The sequence below is a fragment of the Leiobunum rupestre genome, chromosome 4 (genome assembly GCF_980474605.1).
Source record: "Leiobunum rupestre chromosome 4, qqLeiRupe1.1.hap1, whole genome shotgun sequence".
In the NCBI taxonomy this organism is placed as follows: domain Eukaryota; kingdom Metazoa; phylum Arthropoda; class Arachnida; order Opiliones; family Sclerosomatidae; genus Leiobunum; species Leiobunum rupestre.
In genome coordinates, this window is record NC_143387.1 from 24,318,290 (window position 1) to 24,336,889 (window position 18,600).

An 18,600-nucleotide genomic window follows, 5' to 3' on the forward strand; every position below is an offset into this window, starting at 1 on the left:
CTTCGCCAAAAGATTTTCAGACTTGTATATTGTTTGGATTAGTTCTATTAATATAAATAGCTCATTTTTATTGAAAATTATTATCGATTCAATCTCAGCTAAATTACTGTTAAGGCATCAAATTGGTATTAAGTGGGAGTTCCGAAGTGCGATTTAATTTGACGTCGGCACAACGTCGTTTCCGAGTCGGAAATATGCCTATTTGAAGTCGGCTCATAGTCATTTCTGAGTCGGCCCATAGTCATTTCTGAGTCGGCCCATAGTCCTCTCTGAGTCAGCCCATAGTCCTCTCTGAGTCGGCCCATAGTCCTTTCTGAGTCGGCCCATAGTCCTTTCTGAGTCGGCCCATAGTCCTTTCTGAGTCGGCCCATAGTCCTTTCTGAGTCGGCCCATAGTCCTTTCTGAGTCGGCCCATAGTCCTTTCTGAGTCGGCCCATAGTCCTTTCTGAGTCGGTCCATAGTCATTTCTGAGTCGGTCCATAGTCATTTCTGAGTCGGCCCATAGTCCTTTCTGAGTCGGCCCATAGTCCTTTCTGAGTCGGTCCATAGTCATTTCTGAGTCGGTCCATAGTCATTTCTGAGTCGGCCCATAGTCCTTTCTGAGTCGGTCCATAGTCCTTTCTGAGTAGGACATACATCGGAAGTGAGTCGAATTTTCTTGTCGATCGACGGTCGGCCGACTACTTTTCTACTAGGACATTTCGACCTTTCAGAGTGGGGTGGCCCGACAGTAGGCCGACCTTTCTGTTTTAAGACACTAGCCGACGTCGGCCCGACTCTAAAATGCTACAGGGGCCATGTTTAGGTTAGGTTAGGTTAGGTTAGGTAAGGTTAGAGTTGGTTAAGTTTACTATTTCAGTTTTGATTCAGTTATACTTTTCTTGACTAGGTGAAGATAAAAATATAATTCATGCTCATTCCATTTTATAAAAGCGTTCGGTCGAATGGGACACATAAAAACCGCACGTTTCGGCGGAATTAGGTCGAATGGGACACCTCAAAAACCGCCTTCGGTCGAATGGGATTTCGGTCGAATGGGACTAAAGCGTTTTTGCTCGTGCAGTCCCAACGAAAACGGACAAAACCGTGAAGCTCTGAATCTACGGCTTCGATAATCGGGGTTTCCTTGGACAAGATCTGTAGATACAATCATTTTTACACACAACCCCAGGGGATTTGTGTGTATTACTTTCACGTATGGTGTCCGCCACCGCCGCCGCTGTCGTCGGCGCCGCACGATTTCCTACGGTTTGTTAGAGGTATTAAGAAAATTTAATTTTAAGTGAGATTTCTGGCCAATTCGCGGGACCCCACAACCCGCGTGCCCACTATTGTAGTTCTTGAATTTCTTGCCAATTGATACAGGCACCATCTAAATCGTTCGCGTTAAATCAGGTATCTCGAAAAATTTGTTTTATCTAAAAATTAATTTAAATTGAAGTGTTCACGTTTCCAAAGCCAGGTAACTCGAAAAATTATTTTTCGATAAAATCCGTCTTGGGTTTATTAAGTTAATGCACAAGATGATTGGAAATTGGTTCCAATTTAAATTTAATATTTAAAATATAGTGAATACATCGGGGGGATTGTGTGTATTTAAATATCCGTATTATTAGGCTCGCAGCATGCACTTACGACGCTCGTGACGATATCATAGTCGTATTTACCGAGAATAAATTCGATATGACTCGACTTCAAACCATTTGGGGTCACTATATCGTTTGACCGAAAAAGACCAGGTCAGATAAATTCGTGACCAACTACGATCACGGAAAATAGATAAATTGATCACCATGTCCAATAATTAGGAGAAATATATCAATCACTCTGTAAATTAAATTAATAAGCACACTATAGCAACTTTATTATGAAGTTCACCTAAATGGGGGCTGACTCAACCACCCTGTACAATAAATGAATCAGAGTGAATCGCCATATTTTGTACATGATTGTACAAATGGTATATGTCCTATCATTTACATTTCTTTCTCTATTGATATCAAATTATCAATAGTATGAATTTTGCGGTCCCAAATTGATATCACGACCATGAGTTCTGTGTTCACCATGACTGCCAAGGACAACGTTGAAACTAAAAGTATCTTCCCTAATTATATTTTAAGGGGATTAGGCTAAAAACTTGTTTGGAAAACGACGCCAAATTTGGGAACTCTGGTTTTGTCGTAAAGACTATTTCCGTTGCTGCTACTATTTTTGTTTTGTCTACAAGCTTAAATTAGTTGATAATAAATACTCCGCGTCAATTTTTATAGATAAAAAAATTGAAATCCAATATTTGCGCGTGGTCGTTACTTATTATTTAACATTACATTTCCATTAATTTCTATTGTGAGAAAAATAAAACAGTAGGTCTGCTGAGGGATTTGGCTGTGACGCATACTAATCAAAGTAATTTTTGTTTAATGTCTGCTTGTCTAAATATTTGCTTACTTATTATGCGTATAAATTCAAAGACTCAATATATAATAGCATCAGGGGTGTACCGAAGAGTGGGCAATTCGGGGGGGGGGGGCTACATTTTTCCAACTATCGTAACAATTCGAAATATGAAAACGTTATGTTTTCATATTTGGCTTAGTTATTTTGCAAATTAATAACAAGTTTATTTTAGTCTCGCGCTTGGATAAATCAAAGGGGAATACTCGAGGGAATTCTGGCTTATCTTTAGTAGCAAAATCATAGTAGTAAGTTGTAAAGTAAGTCATTGACCCGTAACCTATCGAATTTCTTTCCAATTGTTGTTCTTTTTACATAATTTGCAAAGAGCAACTAAAAGAAATGAAAGTTAATGGATTAGATCTATAACAAGGATATCAATGATTTCAACAGTCTCATTATTGACATATCCTAGTTACCATATAGTCATAACGTGCGCGGTTATCATTACGATTTTCTAAGCACGTTGTCGAAAGGAAAAAGAGTAACGGTAAAAGACGCGTTAGAAAACGCTCAAATCTTGTTGATTCGGTCAGTCGAGTATCTTCTCATTGAGCCCGGGTCAGACGGGCGACGTTGAGTCCGCACGTAGCTTGACCACGCCCGCGCGTTTTACACTCGACGGATTGACTAGTTTTTTATGTCTGAGACGTGAGTCGAAAGTCAAAGTCGAGATATTGACGTTTCAAGTTTCCTTCTCGCTACAAGTGACCAACTGTCCCTGCTCCAAACACTAAAGAACCCAGAAAAGCAGTCCATTTTCAAATTAGTAGCGTTGTAAATGAGAATAACTGGCCAATAACGTCTCTTGGACGAAACACGGTGGGTCACCAATTTGACGAATTTTATTTGGTAGAGTGAGCGAAGCGAGCGTGCCTCCCCTTGTCCAGAATCGTTTGAACACTGAGGGTGGGGCCACAAAATCCAGTTCTTTGGGACAATGAAAGGTCACGTTACGGAAGAGGAGGTAATACCTGAAATTTGACCGAAATTTTTCAAACGATTGTGTGAACTTTTAATTACAAAATTACTGTAATAACTATCAAGAGGGCGCGCGAATTCGGTGATTGAAAGGTCTGCCCAAAAAAACCGGGGCACGTGACCTCGATATTATGGTTCTACATTTTTTTTTTAATGGGATAAGATAAAAGATTTTTCGTAAATATGGTAGAACGCTTAAGCCTTGGAAATGTTTTCACACAACTCCGCCAAGTGGCGAATCAAAACAAATTCGAGTTTTTCGCCAAAGGTTTTGTGACGTACGTTATTCCTTTAGGTACGTAAAGGCTGTTTCGCCAATTTAAATTATGCACAAAATTTTATAAAAAGCCTAAGACCAAATACTTCGTTTTAAAATTTTCTACTCGTAAGAATAAAATTCATTTAAAAATGTTTACGTCTAGTTTTTAAAGTAGCTCTTGTTTGTGTCAGAAATATATCCCTTCTAACTTTTATGACATCTCAATTATAGGATTTTCGTATTTATTATTTTTGAATTTGAAACTTTTATGTTCTATTATTAATTTGTTCTTTTACAAATAAATTGTTTGGTCATTATTTTCTTCGGTCGAAATTTTAAAACTAGATTTCTCATTTCCCACCCCACCCCATCAAACATAAGCTAACAATATAGCATTTTTTAAAAAAAATACCACTCAATTTACCGCCTGTTCTCTTAAGCTAGTGAGAAAAAACGTCTGTTAATTTACATATAAAAATTACTCATTTATAGTCGTTTATTACGTAGAATATAGATTGGCAGATTTGTTTTTTAGTAATATGTATCTCAGACCAAAATAGGACACATTGGAGCTTTTTCTCACGGGGAGGGTAAGGTGCGCCATGGACTGACCTGAAATGTATTTTAGGAGCGCAAAATTTTAGGAAATTAGAACGATGTGCAGTCTTTTTACGCGAATTTTGTGGAACGCATCTTTGTTTAGTTTTTTTCCCATTGATATCTATTCGCCACATACCTTCATTAATGCAATCATAGCTCATCCAAATGGGGGCAACTTCATACCTTCATTAATGCATTCATAGCTCATCAAAATTTGGGCAACTTCATACCTTTATTAGTGCATTCATCGCTCATCAAAATGGGTGCAACTTCATACCGTTATTAGTGCATTCATAGCTCATCAAAATGGGGGAAACTTCATACCTTTATTAGTGCATTCATCGCTCATCAAAATTTGGGAAACTTCATACCTTTATTAGTGCATTCATCGCTCATCAAAATGGGTGCAACTTCATACCTTTATTAGTGCATTCATAGCTCATCAAAATGGGGGAAACTTCATACCTTTATTAGTGCATTCATAGCTCATCAAAATGGGGGCAACTTCATACCTTTATTAGTGCATTCATAGCTCATCAAAATGGGGGAAACTTCATACCTTTATGAGTGCATTCATCGCTCATCAAAATGGGGGCAACTTCATACCTGTATGAGTGCATTCATCGCTCATTAAAATGGGGGTAGTTTCATACCTTTATGAGTGCATTCATAGCTCATCAAAATGGGGGAAACTTCATACCTTTATTAGTGCATTCGTAGCTCATCAAAATGGGGGAAACTTCATACCTTTATTAGTGCATTCATAGATCATGGAAATGGGGACAACTTCTTACCTTTATTGGTGCATTCATAGCTCATAAAATGGGGCAGTTTCATACCTTTATTATTGCATTCATAGCTCATCAAAATGGGGCAACGTCTTACCTTTATTAGTGCATTCATAGCTCATCAAAATGGGGGAAACTTCATACCTTTATTAGTGCATTCATAGCTCATCAAAATGGGGGCAGCTTCATACCTCTATTAGTGCAATCATAGCTCATCAAAATAGGGGCAACTTCATACCTTTATTAATGCATTCATAGCTCATCAAAATGGGGGAAACTTTATACCTTTATTTGTGCATTCATAGATCTTCGAAATGGGGGCAACTTCATACCTTTATTAGTGCATTCATAGATCATGGAAATGGGGACAACTTCTAACCTTTATTGGTGCATTCATAGCTCATCAAAATGGGGGCAGCTTCATACCTCTATTAGTGCAATCATAGCTCATCCAAATGGGTGCAACTTCATACCTTCATTAATGCATTCATAGCTCATCAAAATTTGGGCAACTTCATACCTTTATTAGTGCATTCATCACTCATCAAAATGGGTGCAACTTCATACCGTTATTAGTGCATTCATAGCTCATCAAAATGGGGGAAACTTCATACCTTTATTAGTGCATTCATCGCTCATCAAAATTTGGGCAACTTCATACCTTTATTAGTGCATTCATCGCTCATCAAAATGGGTGCAACTTCATACCTTTATTAGTGCATTCATAGCTCATCAAAATGGGGGAAACTTCATACCTTTATTAGTGCATTCATCGCTCATCAAAATGGGTGCAACTTCATACCTTTATTAGTGCATTCATAGCTCATCAAAATGGGGGAAACTTCATACCTTTATTAGTGCATTCATCGCTCATCAAAATGGGGGCAACTTCATACCTTTATGAGTGCATTCATCGCTCATCAAAATGGGGGCAACTTCATACCTTTATGAGTTCATTCCTCGCTCATCAAAATGGGGGCAACTTCATACCTGTATGAGTGCATTCATCGCTCATGAAAATGGGGTCAATTTCATACCTTAATGAGTGAATCCATCGCTCATCAAAATAGGGGCAACTTCATACCTTTATTAATGCATTCATAGCTCATCAAAATGGGGGAAACTTTATACCTTTATTTGTGCATTCATAGATCTTCGAAATGGGGGCAACTTCATACCTTTATTAGTGCATTCATAGATCATGGAAATGGGGACAACTTCTTACCTTTATTGGTGCATTCATAGCTCATCAAAATGGGGCAGTTTCATACCTTTATTATTGCATTCATAGCTCATAAAATGGGGCAACGTCTTACCTTTATTAGTGCATTCATCGCTCATCAAAATGGGGGAAACTTCATACCTTTATGAGTGCATTCATCGCTCATCAAAATGGGGGCAACTTCATACCTTCATTAATGCATTCATAGCTCATCAAAATGGGGGCAGCTTCATACCTCTATTAGTGCCATCATAGCTCATCCAAATGGGGGCAACTTCATACCTTCATTAATACATTCATAGCTCATCAAAATTTGGGCAACTTCATACCTTTATTAGTGCATTCATCGATCATCAAAATGGGTGCAACTCCATACCGTTATTAGTGCATTCATAGCTCATCAAAATGGGGGAAACTTCATACCTTTATTAGTGCATTCATCGCTCATCAAAATTTGGGCAACTTCATACCTTTATTAGTGCATTCATCACTCATCAAAATGGGGGAAACTTCATACCTTCATTAATGCATTCATAGCTCATCAAAATTTGGGCAACTTCATACCTTTATTAGTGCATTCATCGCTCATCAAAATGGGTGCAACTTCATACCTTTATTAGTGCATTCATAGCTCATCAAAATGGGGGAAACTTCATACCTTTATTAGTGCATTCATAGCTCATCAAAATGGGGGCAACTTCATACCTTTATTAGTGCATTCATCGCTCATCAAAATGGGGGAAACTTCATACCTTTATGAGTGCATTCATCGCTCATCAAAATGGGGGCAACTTCATACCTGTATGAGTGCATTCATCGCTCATGAAAATGGGGGTAGTTTCATACCTTTATTAGTACATTCGTAGCTCATCAAAATGGGGGAAACTTCATACCTTTATTAGTGCATTCATCGCTCATCAAAATGGGGGAAACTTCATACCTTTATGAGTGCATTCATCGCTCATCAAAATGGGGGCAACTTCATACCTTCATTAATGCATTCATAGCTCATCAAAATGGGGGCAGCTTCATACCTCTATTAGTGCCATCATAGCTCATCCAAATGGGGGCAACTTCATACCTTCATTAATGCATTCATAGATTATCAAAATTTGGGCAACTTCATACCTTTATTAGTGCATTCATCGCTCATCAAAATGGGTGCAACTTCATACCTTTATTAGTGCATTCATCGCTCATCAAAATGGGTGCAACTTCATACCTTTATTAGTGCATTCATAGATCATCAATATGGGGGAAACTTCATACCTTTATTAGTGCATTCATAGCTCATCAAAATGGGGGCAACTTCATACCTTTATTAGTGCATTCATCGCTCATCAAAATGGGGGAAACTTCATACCTTTATGAGTGCATTCATCGCTCATCAAAATGGGGGCAACTTCATACCTGTATGAGTGCATTCATCGCTCATGAAAATGGGGGTAGTTTCATACCTTTATTAGTACATTCGTAGCTCATCAAAATGGGGGAAACTTCATACCTTTATTAGTGCATTCATCGCTCATCAAAATGGGGGAAACTTCATACCTTTATGAGTGCATTCATCGCTCATCAAAATGGGGGCAACTTCATACCTTCATTAATGCATTCATAGCTCATCCAAATGGGGGCAGCTTCATACCTCTATTAGTGCCATCATAGCTCATCCAAATGGGGGCAACTTCATACCTTCATTAATGCATTCATAGATTATCAAAATTTGGGCAACTTCATACCTTTATTAGTGCATTCATCGCTCATCAAAATGGGTGGAACTTCATACCGTTATTAGTGCATTCATAGCTCATCAAAATGGGGGAAACTTCATACCTTTATTAGTGCATTCATCGCTCATCAAAATTTGGGCAACTTCATACCTTTATTAGTGCATTCATCGCTCATCAAAATGGGGGAAACTTCATACCTTTATGAGTGCATTCATCGCTCATCAAAATAGGGGCAACTTCATACCTGTATGAGTGCATTCATCGCTCATGAAAATGGGGGTAGTTTCATACCTTTATTAGTACATTCGTAGCTCATCAAAATGGGGGAAACTTCATACCTTTATTAGTGCATTCATAGATCATGGAAATGGGGACAACTTCTTACCTTTATTGGTGCATTCATAGCTCATCAAAATGGGGCAGTTTCATACCTTTATTATTGCATTCATAGCTCATCCAAATGGGGGCAGCTTCATACCTCTATTAGTGCCATCATAGCTCATCCAAATGGGGGCAACTTCATACCTTCATTAATGCATTCATAGATTATCAAAATTTGGGCAACTTCATACCTTTATTAGTGCATTCATCGCTCATCAAAATGGGTGCAACTTCATACCGTTATTAGTGCATTCATAGCTCATCAAAATGGGGGAAACTTCATACCTTTATTAGTGCATTCATCGCTCATCAAAATTTGGGCAACTTCATACCTTTATTAGTGCATTCATCGCTCATCAAAATGGGGGAAACTTCATACCTTTATGAGTGCATTCATCGCTCATCAAAATGGGGGCAACTTCATACCTGTATGAGTGCATTCATCGCTCATGAAAATGGGGGTAGTTTCATACCTTTATTAGTACATTCGTAGCTCATCAAAATGGGGGAAACTTCATACCTTTATTAGTGCATTCATAGATCATGGAAATGGGGACAACTTCTTACCTTTATTGGTGCATTCATAGCTCATCAAAATGGGGCAGTTTCATACCTTTATTATTGCATTCATAGCTCATCAAAATAGGGTCAATTTCATACCTTAATGAGTGAATCCATCGCTCATCAAAATAGGGGCAACTTCATACCTTTATTAATTCATTCATAGCTCATCAAAATTGGGGAAACTTTATACCTTTATTAGTGCATTCGTAGCTCATCAAAATGGGGGAAACTTTATACCTTAATAAGTGCATTCATAGCTCATCAAAATAGGGTCAATTTCATACCTTAATGAGTGAATCCATCGCTCATCAAAATAGGGGCAACTTCATACCTTTATTAATGCATTCATAGCTCATCAAAATGGGGGAAACTTTATACCTTTATTTGTGCATTCATAGATCTTCGAAATGGGGCATTTTCATACCTTTATTAGTGCATTCATAGATCATGGAAATGGGGACAACTTCTTACATTTATTGGTGCATTCCTAGATCATCAAAATGGGGGCAGCTTCATACCTCTATTAGTGCAATCATAGCTCATCCAAATGGGGGCAACTTCATACCTTCATTAATGCATTCATAGCTCATCAAAATTTGGGCAACTTCATACCTTTATTAGTGCATTCATCACTCATCAAAATGGGTGCAACTTCATACCGTTATTAGTGCATTCATAGCTCATCAAAATGGGGGCAACTTCATACCTGTATGAGTGCATTCATCGCTCATGAAAATGGGGGTAGTTTCATACCTTTATAAGTACATTCGTAGCTCATCAAAATGGGGTCAATTTCATACCTTAATGAGTGAATCCATCGCTCATCAAAATAGGGGCAACTTCATACCTTTATTAATGCATTCATAGCTCATCAAAATTGGGGAAACTTTATACCTTTATTAGTGCATTCGTAGCTCATCAAAATGGGGGAAACTTTATACCTTAATAAGTGCATTCATAGCTCATCAAAATAGGGTCAATTTCATACCTTAATGAGTGAATCCATCGCTCATCAAAATAGGGGCAACTTCATACCTTTATTAATGCATTCATAGCTCATCAAAATGGGGGAAACTTTATACCTTTATTTGTGCATTCATAGATCTTCGAAATGGGGCAACTTCATACCTTTATTAGTGCATTCATAGATCATGGAAATGGGGACAACTTCTTACATTTATTGGTGCATTCCTAGATCATCAAAATGGGGGCAGCTTCATACCTCTATTAGTGCAATCATAGCTCATCCAAATGGGGGCAACTTCATACCTTCATTAATGCATTCATAGCTCATCAAAATTTGGGCAACTTCATACCTTTATTAGTGCATTCATCACTCATCAAAATGGGTGCAACTTCATACCGTTATTAGTGCATTCATAGCTCATCAAAATGGGGGCAACTTCATACCTGTATGAGTGCATTCATCGCTCATGAAAATGGGGGTAGTTTCATACCTTTATAAGTACATTCGTAGCTCATCAAAATGGGGGTAACTTCATACCTTTATTAGTGCATTCGTAGCTCATCAAAATGGGGGAAACTTCATACCTTAATAAGTGCATTCATAGCTCATCAAAATAGGGTCTATTTCATACCTTAATGAGTGAATCCATCGCTCATCAAAATAGGGGCAACTTCATACCTTTACTAATGCATTCATAGCTCATCAAAATGGGGGAAACTTTATACCTTTATTTGTGCATTCATAGATCTTCGAAATGGGGCAGTTTCATACCTTTATTATTGCATTCATAGCTCATCAAAATGGGGCAACGTCTTACCTTTATTAGTGCATTCATCGCTCATCAAAATGGGGGAAACTTCATACCTTTATGAGTGCATTCATCGCTCATCAAAATGGGTGCAACTTCATACCTTTATTAGTGCATTCATAGCTCATCAAAATGGGGGAAACTTCATACCTTTATTAGTGCATTCATAGCTCATCAAAATGGGGGCAACTTCATACCTTTATTAGTGCATTCATAGCTCATCAAAATGGGGGAAACTTCATACCTTTATGAGTGCATTCATCGCTCATCAAAATGGGGGCAACTTCATACCTGTATGAGTGCATTCATCGCTCATTAAAATGGGGGTAGTTTCATACCTTTATGAGTGCATTCATAGCTCATCAAAATGGGGGAAACTTCATACCTTTATTAGTGCATTCGTAGCTCATCAAAATGGGGGAAACTTCATACCTTTATTAGTGCATTCATAGATCATGGAAATGGGGACAACTTCTTACCTTTATTGGTGCATTCATAGCTCATAAAATGGGGCAGTTTCATACCTTTATTATTGCATTCATAGCTCATCAAAATGGGGCAACGTCTTACCTTTATTAGTGCATTCATAGCTCATCAAAATGGGGGAAACTTCATACCTTTATTAGTGCATTCATAGCTCATCAAAATGGGGGCAGCTTCATACCTCTATTAGTGCAATCATAGCTCATCAAAATAGGGGCAACTTCATACCTTTATTAATGCATTCATAGCTCATCAAAATGGGGGAAACTTTATACCTTTATTTGTGCATTCATAGATCTTCGAAATGGGGGCAACTTCATACCTTTATTAGTGCATTCATAGATCATGGAAATGGGGACAACTTCTAACCTTTATTGGTGCATTCATAGCTCATCAAAATGGGGGCAGCTTCATACCTCTATTAGTGCAATCATAGCTCATCCAAATGGGTGCAACTTCATACCTTCATTAATGCATTCATAGCTCATCAAAATTTGGGCAACTTCATACCTTTATTAGTGCATTCATCACTCATCAAAATGGGTGCAACTTCATACCGTTATTAGTGCATTCATAGCTCATCAAAATGGGGGAAACTTCATACCTTTATTAGTGCATTCATCGCTCATCAAAATTTGGGCAACTTCATACCTTTATTAGTGCATTCATCGCTCATCAAAATGGGTGCAACTTCATACCTTTATTAGTGCATTCATAGCTCATCAAAATGGGGGAAACTTCATACCTTTATTAGTGCATTCATCGCTCATCAAAATGGGTGCAACTTCATACCTTTATTAGTGCATTCATAGCTCATCAAAATGGGGGAAACTTCATACCTTTATTAGTGCATTCATCGCTCATCAAAATGGGGGCAACTTCATACCTTTATGAGTGCATTCATCGCTCATCAAAATGGGGGCAACTTCATACCTTTATGAGTTCATTCCTCGCTCATCAAAATGGGGGCAACTTCATACCTGTATGAGTGCATTCATCGCTCATGAAAATGGGGTCAATTTCATACCTTAATGAGTGAATCCATCGCTCATCAAAATAGGGGCAACTTCATACCTTTATTAATGCATTCATAGCTCATCAAAATGGGGGAAACTTTATACCTTTATTTGTGCATTCATAGATCTTCGAAATGGGGGCAACTTCATACCTTTATTAGTGCATTCATAGATCATGGAAATGGGGACAACTTCTTACCTTTATTGGTGCATTCATAGCTCATCAAAATGGGGCAGTTTCATACCTTTATTATTGCATTCATAGCTCATAAAATGGGGCAACGTCTTACCTTTATTAGTGCATTCATCGCTCATCAAAATGGGGGAAACTTCATACCTTTATGAGTGCATTCATCGCTCATCAAAATGGGGGCAACTTCATACCTTCATTAATGCATTCATAGCTCATCAAAATGGGGGCAGCTTCATACCTCTATTAGTGCCATCATAGCTCATCCAAATGGGGGCAACTTCATACCTTCATTAATACATTCATAGCTCATCAAAATTTGGGCAACTTCATACCTTTATTAGTGCATTCATCGATCATCAAAATGGGTGCAACTCCATACCGTTATTAGTGCATTCATAGCTCATCAAAATGGGGGAAACTTCATACCTTTATTAGTGCATTCATCGCTCATCAAAATTTGGGCAACTTCATACCTTTATTAGTGCATTCATCACTCATCAAAATGGGGGAAACTTCATACCTTCATTAATGCATTCATAGCTCATCAAAATTTGGGCAACTTCATACCTTTATTAGTGCATTCATCGCTCATCAAAATGGGTGCAACTTCATACCTTTATTAGTGCATTCATAGCTCATCAAAATGGGGGAAACTTCATACCTTTATTAGTGCATTCATAGCTCATCAAAATGGGGGCAACTTCATACCTTTATTAGTGCATTCATCGCTCATCAAAATGGGGGAAACTTCATACCTTTATGAGTGCATTCATCGCTCATCAAAATGGGGGCAACTTCATACCTGTATGAGTGCATTCATCGCTCATGAAAATGGGGGTAGTTTCATACCTTTATTAGTACATTCGTAGCTCATCAAAATGGGGGAAACTTCATACCTTTATTAGTGCATTCATCGCTCATCAAAATGGGGGAAACTTCATACCTTTATGAGTGCATTCATCGCTCATCAAAATGGGGGCAACTTCATACCTTCATTAATGCATTCATAGCTCATCAAAATGGGGGCAACTTCATACCTTCATTAATGCATTCATAGATTATCAAAATTTGGGCAACTTCATACCTTTATTAGTGCATTCATCGCTCATCAAAATGGGTGCAACTTCATACCTTTATTAGTGCATTCATCGCTCATCAAAATGGGTGCAACTTCATACCTTTATTAGTGCATTCATAGATCATCAATATGGGGGAAACTTCATACCTTTATTAGTGCATTCATAGCTCATCAAAATGGGGGCAACTTCATACCTTTATTAGTGCATTCATCGCTCATCAAAATGGGGGAAACTTCATACCTTTATGAGTGCATTCATCGCTCATCAAAATGGGGGCAACTTCATACCTGTATGAGTGCATTCATCGCTCATGAAAATGGGGGTAGTTTCATACCTTTATTAGTACATTCGTAGCTCATCAAAATGGGGGAAACTTCATACCTTTATTAGTGCATTCATCGCTCATCAAAATGGGGGAAACTTCATACCTTTATGAGTGCATTCATCGCTCATCAAAATGGGGGCAACTTCATACCTTCATTAATGCATTCATAGCTCATCCAAATGGGGGCAGCTTCATACCTCTATTAGTGCCATCATAGCTCATCCAAATGGGGGCAACTTCATACCTTCATTAATGCATTCATAGATTATCAAAATTTGGGCAACTTCATACCTTTATTAGTGCATTCATCGCTCATCAAAATGGGTGGAACTTCATACCGTTATTAGTGCATTCATAGCTCATCAAAATGGGGGAAACTTCATACCTTTATTAGTGCATTCATCGCTCATCAAAATTTGGGCAACTTCATACCTTTATTAGTGCATTCATCGCTCATCAAAATGGGGGAAACTTCATACCTTTATGAGTGCATTCATCGCTCATCAAAATGGGGGCAACTTCATACCTGTATGAGTGCATTCATCGCTCATGAAAATGGGGGTAGTTTCATACCTTTATTAGTACATTCGTAGCTCATCAAAATGGGGGAAACTTCATACCTTTATTAGTGCATTCATAGATCATGGAAATGGGGACAACTTCTTACCTTTATTGGTGCATTCATAGCTCATCAAAATGGGGCAGTTTCATACCTTTATTATTGCATTCATAGCTCATCCAAATGGGGGCAGCTTCATACCTCTATTAGTGCCATCATAGCTCATCCAAATGGGGGCAACTTCATACCTTCATTAATGCATTCATAGATTATCAAAATTTGGGCAACTTCATACCTTTATTAGTGCATTCATCGCTCATCAAAATGGGTGCAACTTCATACCGTTATTAGTGCATTCATAGCTCATCAAAATGGGGGAAACTTCATACCTTTATTAGTGCATTCATCGCTCATCAAAATTTGGGCAACTTCATACCTTTATTAGTGCATTCATCGCTCATCAAAATGGGGGAAACTTCATACCTTTATGAGTGCATTCATCGCTCATCAAAATGGGGGCAACTTCATACCTGTATGAGTGCATTCATCGCTCATGAAAATGGGGGTAGTTTCATACCTTTATTAGTACATTCGTAGCTCATCAAAATGGGGGAAACTTCATACCTTTATTAGTGCATTCATAGATCATGGAAATGGGGACAACTTCTTACCTTTATTGGTGCATTCATAGCTCATCAAAATGGGGCAGTTTCATACCTTTATTATTGCATTCATAGCTCATCAAAATAGGGTCAATTTCATACCTTAATGAGTGAATCCATCGCTCATCAAAATAGGGGCAACTTCATACCTTTATTAATTCATTCATAGCTCATCAAAATTGGGGAAACTTTATACCTTTATTAGTGCATTCGTAGCTCATCAAAATGGGGGAAACTTTATACCTTAATAAGTGCATTCATAGCTCATCAAAATAGGGTCAATTTCATACCTTAATGAGTGAATCCATCGCTCATCAAAATAGGGGCAACTTCATACCTTTATTAATGCATTCATAGCTCATCAAAATGGGGGAAACTTTATACCTTTATTTGTGCATTCATAGATCTTCGAAATGGGGCATTTTCATACCTTTATTAGTGCATTCATAGATCATGGAAATGGGGACAACTTCTTACATTTATTGGTGCATTCCTAGATCATCAAAATGGGGGCAGCTTCATACCTCTATTAGTGCAATCATAGCTCATCCAAATGGGGGCAACTTCATACCTTCATTAATGCATTCATAGCTCATCAAAATTTGGGCAACTTCATACCTTTATTAGTGCATTCATCACTCATCAAAATGGGTGCAACTTCATACCGTTATTAGTGCATTCATAGCTCATCAAAATGGGGGCAACTTCATACCTGTATGAGTGCATTCATCGCTCATGAAAATGGGGGTAGTTTCATACCTTTATAAGTACATTCGTAGCTCATCAAAATGGGGTCAATTTCATACCTTAATGAGTGAATCCATCGCTCATCAAAATAGGGGCAACTTCATACCTTTATTAATGCATTCATAGCTCATCAAAATTGGGGAAACTTTATACCTTTATTAGTGCATTCGTAGCTCATCAAAATGGGGGAAACTTTATACCTTAATAAGTGCATTCATAGCTCATCAAAATAGGGTCAATTTCATACCTTAATGAGTGAATCCATCGCTCATCAAAATAGGGGCAACTTCATACCTTTATTAATGCATTCATAGCTCATCAAAATGGGGGAAACTTTATACCTTTATTTGTGCATTCATAGATCTTCGAAATGGGGCAACTTCATACCTTTATTAGTGCATTCATAGATCATGGAAATGGGGACAACTTCTTACATTTATTGGTGCATTCCTAGATCATCAAAATGGGGGCAGCTTCATACCTCTATTAGTGCAATCATAGCTCATCCAAATGGGGGCAACTTCATACCTTCATTAATGCATTCATAGCTCATCAAAATTTGGGCAACTTCATACCTTTATTAGTGCATTCATCACTCATCAAAATGGGTGCAACTTCATACCGTTATTAGTGCATTCATAGCTCATCAAAATGGGGGCAACTTCATACCTGTATGAGTGCATTCATCGCTCATGAAAATGGGGGTAGTTTCATACCTTTATAAGTACATTCGTAGCTCATCAAAATGGGGGTAACTTCATACCTTTATTAGTGCATTCGTAGCTCATCAAAATGGGGGAAACTTCATACCTTAATAAGTGCATTCATAGCTCATCAAAATAGGGTCTATTTCATACCTTAATGAGTGAATCCATCGCTCATCAAAATAGGGGCAACTTCATACCTTTACTAATGCATTCATAGCTCATCAAAATGGGGGAAACTTTATACCTTTATTTGTGCATTCATAGATCTTCGAAATGGGGCAGTTTCATACCTTTATTATTGCATTCATAGCTCATCAAAATGGGGCAACGTCTTACCTTTATTAGTGCATTCATCGCTCATCAAAATGGGGGAAACTTCATACCTTTATGAGTGCATTCATCGCTCATCAAAATGGGGGCAACTTCATACGTGTATGAGTGCATTCATCGCTCATGAAAATGGGGGTAGTTTCATAACTTTATTAGTACATTCGTAGCTCATCAAAATCGGGGAAACTTCATACCTTTATTAGTGCATTCGTAGCTCATCAAAATGGGGGAAACTTCATACCTTTATTAGTGCATTCATAGATCATGGAAATGGGGGCAACTTCATACCTTTATTAGTGCATTTGTAGCCCATCAAAATGGGGAAACTTCATACCTTTATTAGTGCATTCATAGATCATCGGCTAATTCTAAAGGCACCGCCTTAGTTCAAGGTAGACGTGTTACAACGCGTAGGAGGGTACCTGATTTTACCCAATGTGAAATATTTTTAATATAATTTATTTTTTAATACATGTTTTTTTCGAAGGAGGGACCCTTAAAAGTTAATTTCTATAGGGAAAAGTAGATTTCAAGTAATCAAAACATTTTTGGTTGCTATGGCAAAACTAAAGCCCGTCGAAACTTTTACTTTTGAGAAAGTTCAAGTTACATAAAGGTCTACTTATCCCCGGAATTTAAACAAAATTGGTAAAAATCACCTTGGGTCGTCTCCGTGTAAATGACGGATTCAACACTGATTGTTTTTAGCAATATTGGTTTCGTTGCTAAAATTTCCAAAATAATCATTCAATGCCACGATACTTTAAATTGCAATATTTTAATTCCTCCAATTGTACACTTGGATTATGTAATAACATAACCCATTTACCAGCTTCTCCAAGAAACATGGAACGGAGTTGTTAAAATGTGATGATTTTAGAGTGTTTTCGTTCCACTGTAAGTAAAGTAAGACATTGATTATAGCTCAAGGTTCAACATTCTTGTTAGTGTCTTGTTGACGAACCAAATGCAAGCGCTGAACAGTAGATATTGTACAGCATTGGACGGTAATTCTAGAAAATTGGATTACAAGTCTCGGAGTTGACTAAGCCCAAAACATTATGTAGCACCAAAAATTGGAACTGGCATTAAACTGGATTTGACATGAAAAACTCCAAAATCATGTGACGCAAATCTTAACCTTGCATTGTTGAAGAGCCTTGCTCCGTTTCGCAAGTATTATTTCTTTACGTAAATAATTGGTATGCAATGTTAAATAATTAGCAATTTGTTAAAGCTTATCTATATCGGAAAATTACTGTGAGTTAGGTACTAGAGATGCAAAAGCTGAGGGGCTGATTACTCCACGTAATCGGCGTACAGAGCCGTACCTTTGACTCTACTAATGGGATTACGCGTAATCTTTTAAGTCCCTGCCTTTGGCAGTGCTAATCTAAGCGTAATCCGGCGTAATCGGTGTACAGACTTTCTAAGAGTGGCTAGCCCCTCGGCAAAAGCTTCACAGATAATTTACGTTTATGTTTATCATTTTGGAGTTTACACAATATAACTAACTTACACTATAGTAACGTAATATCAATGAGTATAATAATTAGGATTTTCAGTTTGCATAGAGCCATGCAGCGACAAACGCAATAAGGTCATGACAGGCTTCTTTTATTTTCAGAAAATCCAACATTTTTGGGGATGCTCTATATAGAACGCGGTTGAAGTTCTTCTACGATCCAAAACTTTGCTCGGAAATATCAACGGCCTTACCCCACCTAAATGACGTCTCTTTT